The 8,218-nt window shown below is 54.8% G+C and overlaps 1 protein-coding gene across 4 annotated transcripts in view; it reads right to left on the minus strand.

Moving 5' to 3' along the window:
• AKNA (AT-hook transcription factor) overlaps positions 1 to 7,745 on the minus strand; it is a 54,423-nt gene extending 46,678 nt beyond the window's left edge. Inside the window, exons 1-3 of one of the 4 annotated variants that reach the window (XM_040631783.1) lie at positions 7,397 to 7,745; positions 2,734 to 3,178; positions 947 to 1,057 (exon numbers count right to left, since the gene is read on the minus strand). The gene's annotated coding sequence lies outside the window, so the exon portion shown is untranslated. Of the gene's footprint in view, positions 1 to 946; positions 1,062 to 2,733; positions 3,421 to 7,396 lie in introns of those variants that run through there. The other 3 variants (XM_040631782.1, XM_040631784.1, XM_040631780.1) reach the window with 3 other exon arrangements.
• Between the last annotated feature and the right edge of the window lie 473 nt (positions 7,746 to 8,218).

The following is an 8,218-nucleotide window of genomic DNA, read 5'->3' on the forward strand; positions in this document are numbered from 1 at the left end:
ATAACCCCAAACCCATCTTAGGGGCAGCCGCCTAACACCAGAGAAGACAGCCTCCCGAGCATCTCCTTGCCCCCTGCCCTCCAGGCCTTACCAACCCTCCTCCCTGCCTTTGCTTGTGCTGTACCCCCTCCTGGCACACCAACGCCACCCACAGGCGAAATCATCCTCAACCAAAGCAAGGAGTCCCAAAGTGACCTCACAACATCGCCACCCTCCAAACCCACCCCTCCCTAGTTTGGTCCATCTCTTGCCCAGGTGCGTAAGCCAGAGCCTACCGTCATTCTGGACCTTTCCCTCTCCCTTACACCCCATAAACAATCCATCATCGACTCCTTAATCTCACCAGAACCCGCCCCACCTCTGTATCCACTCACGGCCCCTGCAATGGCCTCTCCCGGGAAGCTCTGGGGTCCCTCCAATCTGTTCATCCCACTGCACCCCAGGGCTGGTTCCAAAACAGAAGCGTGCAAACATGGTCCCTCTGGGCTTGCAACCCTCCGATCCTGCCCACTGCTCTGAGGAAGACCATGAAGAAGGCGCTGCTCCAGCCTCTCCCCTACTCTCCACCCTCCTCACGGCGCTCCCTGCTGTTCCCAGGACAAATGCACGGTGCTCCCCCCCCCCCACATCACCCAACCCCACTTCTTCTCCCTGGGAACTTCCAGGGGACCTGAAGACCTCAGCCCCACGGGCCCTCCTCGGGGATTGACTGGGAATTAGACCTCAGGTCTGTCTTTCTGGCAGTTGGGAGCTCTGAAGTGTTCACCGTTCTACCCCCAGTGCCCAGCACAGCGCCTGCCACACGGCAGACGCCCAGCAAACACATGCTAGATCATCTACGGACTCTAACCAGTCGCCCAAGCCTGGCTGTGGCCCTCGCAACCCAGGCAGGCTGGTATGACGTCCCCGTTTTACGGTGGGTAAACAGAGGCCCCGAGAAACTTGCCTGCAGGCACAAAGCAGGTGCGTGCCAGTGGAGGTCGAAGCATACGAAGATCCGCCTCTTGATGACAATGCTCGGTGCTCACGCCACGGAGCCAGCAGAGAGAATTAATACCTGCCTGTGATAAAATTGGGAGTGTAGCTTATTACCGGCTAATTGCAAGTCACTAAGCAATGTTCTAACTCGATAATGAAGCTCTGGTTCCGTACAGAGCCTTGCAGGGGCTTTCCTAAACTGCTTTCTGGTCCTTGTACTAGATGCTTTAAGAACAGCCTTGGGAAGTAGGCAGAACAGGAGTGCGATCGCGTTTACGGGTAAGGAAACTGAGGCCGGGAGATGGGGAAGGGATTAGTTCCTGGTCACCCAACAAAATGAAAACAAACAATAACAAAATCCTCTGGCCCCCAGGCTTGAGTCCTTTAACCAGGAGCACGCCCACATCCTGCTGCATCCGCACAACCCTGCCGTCCTGACCGTCCTGACCACAGGGGCCCAGCGAGCCTTCAGCCACTCCTTCTCTCTAGCCCCTGGGCCCTGACGCTCCAGCACCATGAAGGCTATCCTCACCCACTCTCCCCCTGCCCACCACTCAGCCATCCCCTCCGGCCTCCCTCCACATGCCCTCTTGAGCCCCACCTAAGTGCCCAGCACGGTAACAAGAATGGAACGTAGGTCTGCCTTTCTTCAAGCCTTCTGGTGCAGCCCAGGACATGGCCCGGGACCGGGATGGGCACTGCTTTTTTGGCATCATGTGCCCTGAACACAACGACCTGGGGCCCAGGGGGACGGGGGGGGGGGGCATGAGGCTACCCAGCCATGGCGGGTAGCGGGGAAGCAGGGGCTGGCAACTTCAGAATTCATGGGAGTCCCTTCCTTGAAAGAAATGAAAACCCTCCCTAAGGTCGTCCACTCCTTCTGGCCCACGTTGCTGATTTTACCCTGTAGTTAAAATCCACAGGGAATCTGGGGGGCAGGGGAGGATTGCAGGAGCTGGCCAAGAAGCACCAGGGAAGTGCAGACCCAAGTTATAGCCTGAGTGAGAATGAACACGTGCCTTCCGTGCTCTTAGCTTTGGAGCCTTGGGGCTTAATGAGATTATCTCTGAGGCTATCAGAAATGACCTTCTAGTGCTCAGTCTCCTGTGTTCTTGGATTCCACTTGTCAACACAGGTGGAAATGCCAGGGTGATGGGAGGCTACACGGTACAGGGGTCTATGGAACAGGTGTTTCGTAGGCAGAGACCTCCAGGTTCTCTTTGGGAAAGCTGTGTGGCCTTGAGCAGGCTGCTTAACCTCTCTGAACCCCAGATTCTTTTTCTGTAAAACGAGGGGTAATACCGACTTCACAGAATCATTGGGATGATAAATGAGACTACGCACCTAAAGTCCTGGCCCACAGCCCAGCTGGCACAGAGCTCATGAATACACGACTTTGGCCAGATCCATGAAACACCCATATGGCCTGCTCCCTGCAGGCTTGAGTTTAATTTTCCTGGCTCTGAGCTTCCCTAATATCAGCCACAGCCCTCGCTTTGGGTCTTGCACAGAAAAAGGGATGGCTAGCTCTCCCAAGTGGAGAATTTCCCTGTGACCCTCTTTCCTGTGCCCCCCAAACGATTCCAGGGTTCACCAGTCCAGATCGACACCATGTCTGCAGCCTGAACAGTGAAGGAGGAGAGGAGGCAGGCCTTCCTCAGCCAACCAAAACATGGGTTACGAGGAGGATGTGGCCATATGGAGGAAAACACACACACGCACACACTCTTGCACACATAGACACCCACAACTCACGCTCCAAGGGAAGAATCCAGCCAAAGAAGTGCGTGTATGCCAGGAATGCACTGCTCACATGCAAGTAAAACTTTACTGTGCACCTATTACGTCAGGCCTTTCCACGGATTCGGATGTCATTATTTAATCCTCGTGCCAATCCAGGGAGGCAGGAATTAGTATCCCCATCTCGCAGGAGAGGAAGCTCACTTTGAACCAAGCTGTCTGAATCTAGACAGTACGGTCTTAATCATTTGCGACTGAACCTTGCGGTACGTGAAAAGATTGGAAGCAATCTCAGTGTCCAGTAACGGGGTCGTGGAAATCAACTATGGTAGCTCCACTCGAAGGGATTTTACGCAGCTCTTACTAGTCCCAAAGTGGCAGAAGACGCAGTGATGTGGAAAAAGGTGACATGCTGAGGGAACGAGCCAGTTATAAAATAATCTCTATCCAGTTTGAATCCCTTAAAGAAAAAACAAAACAGTAAAATAGGGAGGAAGGGAAGGAACGAGGGAGGAAGCGAGAAGGGAGACGGAGAGATGCTGCCGGATGGTCACAATATAGCAAGTAATACAATTATAGGCAAGTCTACTTTTTCCCTACGTGTATTTTCTAAAAATAACAGCTGCTTTACAAAAGGAGTAAAATGAATATTTACCATTCTTTTTTTTAAGATCCTGATTTTTTAAAAAGACTTTATTTATTTATGTGAGGAGGGGGGAGAGCACGTGAGCAGGGGGAGGGGCGGAGGGAACGTCAAGCAGAATCTCAAGCAGACTCTTAGCTGAGCTCAGGGCCCGACGTGGGGCTCGATCTCATGACCCTGAGATCATGACCCTGAGATCGTGACCTGAGTTGAAATTGTGAGTCGGTAGCTTAACCGACTGAGCCACCCAGGTGCCCCTAGTATTTACTATTCTTAAGAAAACAACAACAAGCAAAATAAGCAAAAGCCCCCACTGCACACCTGTGTGGTGTTTTGTTCCGACGAGACCCTGGGCATGCCCTGCCTCAGTTTCCCTGCCTGTGCAAGTCAGGAGAGTGCTTAGGCCCTTTGAGGCCCTTTGGAGCGTTGACGCTCTGTGACATTCTGTAATTCCCTTCCCACACTTGATCTCTTCCTCTTTCTAAACTCTGATACTATGTGCTCTTTTTGGCACACAGAGCCATTATGCAACATGTGGGAATGTATGAAAATCACAAAAGGGAAAGGAAGAGATCTTAGCCCTAGCCACTCTTCACATTTGGGGTACGGCATGTGTTGTCTGATTGGATCCTCACCATCAGGCATTTAACAGACAAGGAAAAGCCCAGAGAGGATATACGACTTGCCCAGAGTCACACAGCACATTACAGGTAGAGTTGGGTATGCACCCACAAGTAAAGCATCATCCTCCAAATGAATCCTTGACCTAGGGGGGCTGAGTGCAGCCTCCTGGCCCCTGAGGCCCTTCCTGGTCCCTGGTCCTTGGCTGTGGACTCAAGATTCCGAGAAGACTGCCAGCTGGGCATCCCACTCTGGCCCCGATCACCAGCCTCTCCCCCAGAATAGGGAATGCTGGCAAGGGTCTAGGGGCTGGTGGAGGACCAGGCCTGGGATCAAGGGGTCACCCTTGACAACCGAACTGGACTTTGCCTGGCCAACTAGAGTTGGGATTGTATGCTGCAATGAAGGAGGGACCCAGGAATTTAAAATGTAAGGGGCTGAGGCAGAAAGGCCTGGGTCCAGATCTGGCAGCTCTTCTAAACCCTCTGATCTCCTCACCTCCAGAGGGTAACCCTTTTCTCAGGGCAGTGCCTGTAAAGTAAGGCGACAATGTGCTCCCACGGGTGTGCGCGCATGCGCAGCACACAGGAGGGACTCAGAAAACACAGGAGGGGCGCTGTTAGCCTCCTCCTGGCTCCCAGGTCAGCCTGTGCCTCTTCCCAGTCGCTCCACCCCTGGCTCAGCCTCCCATGCCCTGAGCACCCGCTGCTGGAGAAATCTTCCCAGAGCATCATTCTGATCAAGCCTTTCCCTGCTTAAAGAGCATGGATGGCTGTTGTCACTTTCAGGTTAAAGGCCAGACACTTTGGCCTGGAATTCAGGCTCACACTGACATGCCCCCAAGTCGGACGGCTGCTGCGCTGCATGACTCACGTGACAGAGTAGGAGCCCCCTCTCACAAAGGTTTCCTTCCCCAAATCCCACACTTCTGGGGAGCTGCAGTGGGGTGTGGGCCTTCTGGCCTGGCACCCCTGGGGCTCCAGCACTGCCAGAAACCCTCCATTTCCTGGCTGCCATGCAGAGCAATGCTGGCCTTCCAGCCCACAACACCCTTCACATGCAGCTCTCTTAAAAAAGAAAAGGAAAGGAAAGAAAACGCCCGATTTGCGGCCCGATTTGCTGATTTCCATAGTGTAAATACCCGTATTATGGCCAATTTCAAGCTACCAATGTGATATCACTAGCACGGCACTGGAAAGAGAGGCACACGATCGATCAGCTCTCACAAGATGACGCGCCCCAAAGTAAGGACGAACTAACCCCCATGCAAAGCTGTGTGACCTCAGGTGAGTGACTTAAACTCTCTGAACCTCAGGCTTCTCCTGTGTTCAACGAGGACAATAACAGGACCCACTTCCTGGCAACAATGTGAACACTAAATGCTAGAATCTAGGAGATCAAAGAGCGCACTCAACACCTGCTCTGTGCAGGGCTCCACACTGGGCACCGGGTAGGTGACTGGTGACAAAAACTCCTGCCCTCCCAGACCTCAGTCACTGCAGGAAAACCCTTGGCGCCGTGGCTAGAATACAGCAAGCAATAACCAATAACTGGTGTCAATGCTATCGTGACTTCCTTTCTCTGGGGCCGAGATTCCTCGTCTCCAAACTTGGAATACGGGCTGAATGAAACTTTCTGTGATTCCATCTCACTTCAGCCTTAAAGCCGCACTGGGGTGGGTGTTACCATGCCCATTTTACAGAGGGGAAAACTGAGGTGTTCAGAAGGCAAGCTGGGCTGGGAATTCAAACCAAGGTCTTCTAACTCCCCATGCCCAGATATGTCCCACCGCCCAGGGCTGAGGAAACGTGAAAAGGACCTGGCATCTGTCTGGTCATTCAGTTGGATGCTTTAAAAAGCCTTTCTTCCCCCCTCCTGGGGGGAAATTGAAACGTCCTTGGCAGGCAGGAGTTTCCAAAATACGCTCTCAGCATGACAGCAGCAGTGGGCGGGAACATCCCCCCCCACACCCCAGCCTCGCTGCTAACCCCAACCCTGGCGCCTCTGCGGGATGTGCGGGCTGGTGGGAGCTGATGAAATCCCCTCGCAAGAAGGGCCCACATCACATGTTTCATGTGCAAACCACTGGACTTTGGGAGGCGAAGGCCCCACGTGGGCACCCTCTCCTCCCGCAGAAGAACGGAGACCGCCTTTGAGAATAAACTCAAAAAGTACCCAAAACACCATGGGGTCCATACCCCTACGCCAGACTTAGGCCCCCTCAAAGAGATGGGCAGAGATTCTGTTTTCTTGACAAAACAAAACCAACAGCCAAAAAATAAAACCCACGAACTCCAGAGATGGCGCCTGGAAAAGTCTCTTGGGAAGTCCCTATACGTGTCTAACCTCAGTCCGTCATGCTTTGGTTTCCAAAATTTCTTCTCCTTCTGTTCTAGAGGTCAGAAACAATGTCTCTTTTCTCTGCAACCTGTCTCAGCAACTCTTCTCCCCTCCAAAATAGCCCGGGTTTGTTATCAACAACTTTCCTTTCCAACTTTATCACTGAGAAGCAGAAGCTTTTGAAACGTAGGTAATGATCCTCTCCAACCTGTCATGGCTTTCAACAAAAGCGGCGAAAGGAGCCGGGAAAAGTCTCGTCCAAGATGTCACGCCGCCAGCGCCAGCGCCAGCAGCCGCATCACACTGGGGAGAGGCCAGCTCTGCGCCTGCCCTGCTGTGCGCTTCGGGCAAGACGCGCCCCTTCTCTGGGCCTCAGTCTCCCCGTCTGTGTACCAAGAAAGGTTGCCTGATTTCTGAGTCCATTCCAGTTCCTACCACTGTCGGAGCTGTCCACCCTCACTGCTGGCCCTTGTTCTCCCTCCCTCCCCCTGCCAAAAAGAGGAAAAGAAACTTGCGTTAGGCGTCCGGGGAGGCTGTGCGGTTCCGAGTTGTCAGGCTACACGGGTTGTTGCCGGGTGAACCAACCTCGCACAAATCCCAGGACAGAGAAGTCCCACCTCCCCGGTAACCACAGCTACCCGGGCCACACCTCCAACCCAAACACAGCCCGAGGCCCCGCCAAGGACCACCCCCGGATTCCCTGGGGACCCCTCCCCGCCCTGAGACCCGCCCCAGCTGGAGAGAAAGAGGGAGAGAAGAAGCCAACGCCCCCATTGTGCGGAGGTGGAGACTGAGGCCGAAGGTGGAGACTGAGGAACCCCGCAGCCGGCGGGGTTAGGACTGGACACTGATCGCGCGTCCAGGGCTCCCTCCCATTCCGGGAGTGGCGATCCGTCTCCTTCCCATGCGCGTGGGGTTTCCACGTGGGAGAGGCCGAAAGCAGCGCAGACCCTGTGGATCGGAGCCCATATGCGCTGTCCACTCTCCTCCCCATTCCCCAGGCCGAGAAACTGAGACCCAGCGAGGGGCCGGCACCCGTCCGGGACCCACTGCGAGCCCCTCCCCGCGCCTCACCTGCTGGCTGTGGCCGCGCGCCTGTGGTTTCCTGGAGTTGAGCGGCAAACAAAGGCCTCCAATCCCGGCGCGGGGCGGGGCGGTGACTTTTTGCTTAATCCCCGAGGCGGGCCTGTGACGGGCGGGGAGGGCCCCGGGAGGCGGGGCCTCGGGAAGCTCCACCAATCGCTGAGAGGCGGCCGCCTGCGGCCCGCCCCCAGGGACTCGGACTCGGCCCCAGCACTGAAAAGCATCTGGGAGATTTCGTGTCCCTTCTGGAACCCGCCAGAGTGCAGAAAGGAGTGTGAGGCCCAGAGCTAAGACACTTGTGCAAGGTCGCACGGAGCCGCGGTGAGGAAGAAGCCACAAACGTTTGTAGGGGAAGCGGACTGCTTCGTAACAGTAATGAGAATCTTAATAAACTTTTCTTGAGCTCCTATGTGTCAAGAACTGTTGGAAGCTCGTCCTGTGCTCCGTCCTCTCCCGTGCGGTACGTAGGTATTGGCACTGCCCTCCACATCCATTCTAGCGCATATCACTATTAGCAAGCGGGAAAACTCAGGTCTCCAGGGGGACAAGAGCTTGCCCAGAGTCGCGCGGTGAGTGCAGGACAGAAATGATCCGTTGTCCCCCGAGCGCTCACCTTGGATGGCGGTGTAAAATGTCAAACTGACCTCGGCTCCCGCCCCAGGTCTGCCACTGAACTTCAGGTAAATGGGATCCCTGAGGCCAGCCTCACAGAGCTGCTGAGGGGAGGGGATAAAGTGAACATAGCGGCAAGCCCAGAAGAAAGAAACCAAGGGCGCTCACTTCAAGAGCTCCCCCACCAACCCAACTTCACAA

This window comes from Ursus maritimus, unplaced genomic scaffold (assembly GCF_017311325.1).
Source record: "Ursus maritimus isolate PB19 unplaced genomic scaffold, ASM1731132v1 scaffold_17, whole genome shotgun sequence".
In the NCBI taxonomy this organism is placed as follows: Eukaryota; Metazoa; Chordata; class Mammalia; order Carnivora; family Ursidae; genus Ursus; species Ursus maritimus.